We start from the raw sequence: 2,696 nt of genomic DNA on the forward strand, positions 1-2,696 counted from the left end.
AGGTTTGAAGATAGATAGATAGATAGATAGATAGATAGATAAGGTTTGAAGATAGATAGATAGGTAGATAGATAGATAGATAGATAGATAGATGTATAGATAAGGTTTGAAGATAGATAGATAGATAGATAGATAGATAGATAGATAAAAACTGTTTGAAGATAGATAGATAGATAGATAGATAGATAGATAGATAGACAGATAGAAAAGGTTGTAAGATAGATAGATAGATAGATAGATAGATAGATAGATAGATAGATAGATAGATAGATAGATAGATAGAAAAGGTTTGAAGATAGATAGATAGATAGATAGATAGATAGATAGATAAGGTTTGAAGATAGATAGATAGATAGATAGATAGATAGATAGATAGATAGATAGATAGATAGATAGAAAAGGTTTGAAGATAGATAGATAGATAGATAGATAAGGTTTGTAGATAGATAGATAGATAGATAGATAGATAGATAGATAAGGTTTGTAGATAGATAGATAGATAGATAGATAGATAGATAGATAGATAGATAGATAGATAGATAGATAGATAAGGTTTGTAGATAGATAGATAGATAGATAGATAGATAGATAGATAAGGTTTGTAGATAGATAGATAGATAGATAGATAGATAAGGTTTGTAGATAGATAGATAGATAGATAGATAGATAGAAAAGGTTTGAAGATAGATAGATAGATAGATAGATAGATAGAAAAGGTTTGAAGATAGATAGATAGATAGATAGATAGATAGATAGATAAGTTATTAGTTAGACAGAAATAGCTTAAAGCTTAATTGAGTATCAATGGCTTCTAGCAGTTTACATTAAACATAGTTCAAACAGACATGGACTTTTGGTCAATGAAAGTCTATGGGATTTTTATGATTTTTAATATTAATTTTTAAGAAAATCATAACTCAAACCAGTCTGAAAAGATATAGCACACCAAGTCAGAACAGTATGAAGGTCTGACCCGAGTTTGGAGTATGTAGCTTGAACGGTCTAGGAGGAGTTAGAGTTGAAAAATTTTGGGTCAGAAGAATAAGAAGAAGAAGAAGAAGAAGAATAATACGTTTAAATAGGATTTCAGTAAGTTGGCTTTCTCAAGCCAACTTAATAAGTGTGTTGCTTTACTGTTTATGGTTAACGTTACCTATATTTTACACGTAGAATGTGGCTGTAACATTAGCTATGCAGCTATGCAGTTTATGTGTGTGAATACACACACTGTAACGCGAGTGTTGTAAGTTACACGTCTTTGTTATTTGGATAACTGTTTTCCTGTTGGTTATATGGCGCGCGCGATATCCGCATTTCAAGATCGCAGAGCTTGATGATATTGTAATAAGATAAATTACAGACGTTACAGATCTCTCATGAAAAGGCAACAGTAGGTTCGCGTTAGCTACATGTTAATAACTAAACCATCCGAATAAAGTACCGTATCCAGACATAATATTTTAAACTGACCATTCGGAAACGTCCTGCTGGAGCCGCTGAGTTGCAACTTCTTCATCCGTTGCTTCTCCATCTGGATCAGATTCTGGGTCAAACTGAAATGCTTGAAAGACTGCGTGTCTTCGTGCCATTGCTATAGGGACGTCCCGCGTGACGTCACGCCATTTGGAGCAGCCATCTTGACGGAATAGAAAATGCTAAACCGCTGGTGATAACCAGCTCGTCGCGAAATATTCATCTATTTACCAACCTTCCCCGCTGGCGTCCAAATCAAAGAGTTGCTGACCCATCCGGACTCGTGATACCGATAGCCTGCTAAGCTTTTGTATGCTTTTAATGAAGCTCCGGTGTAGCGTGATGGGAAGTGAGTAAGGTAGCTGTAAATGTCACCGAACTCAATGTCAGGAAGTTTTTCTACACATTTAATGCCTGTAAAAAGAACTCGTGGTGCTTCATATGGATCTATGATTCCTAATTATTTTATCTTCCTCTTGTATATTTCTTTTTATGATGACATGACGTGAAGAGTTAGCTGACGGCCGCTGCGCTAATAATAGATTGGCCAGTGACCGCGACGCTGAAGTGTGTGAGAACAAATGAATAACATCAGTGCGAACCACGAACATTTATTTGGATTAAATATATAAATATTACATATTTTTCAATGTCAGTCTTTTCACTATTTACATGTTTAAGCCCAAAATGCTATAATATTCAAAGTAGTTGACTGTCGTTCTCCTCTACCCTGTGTACATTATTGATTAAATAGCCTAACGTTAGCCTATTTAAAATCGTTACAGGCACCTCGCGAGCATTCATTCATTCAACTATTTTAAAAGACTGGAATGAACACCAGCACACACAATTAAGCAATCTTTTTTATAGTCAATTTAATTAAAAAAAAAATTTAACAACAGGTATGAAATGTCAGAAAGAGAAAAAAAACTTAATGGGAAGACGAGCATAGACTGCTGCAGCTTAGTGGATAAATATATTTAGCCTATTTATTATTAAGATTGCACAGTTGGAAAGAAAATATATTTATAGGAACATTTCAGCAGGCTCAAGATAATTATACAGTGACCATTATTCATTATTTTAATCAATTCGCAGCCATAAAACGTGATAATCCGCATTCTCATGTGTGTGCGCTTGTGCAATAGTATTCCGTCAAAATGGCTGACACGCGGCTAGGGGTCACGTGACTGGGAGATGCACGCCACGTTCCCGTTGCGCAA

This window comes from Leuciscus leuciscus (assembly GCF_965113295.1).
Source record: "Leuciscus leuciscus genome assembly, chromosome: 6".
Classification (NCBI taxonomy): Eukaryota; Metazoa; Chordata; class Actinopteri; order Cypriniformes; family Leuciscidae; genus Leuciscus; species Leuciscus leuciscus.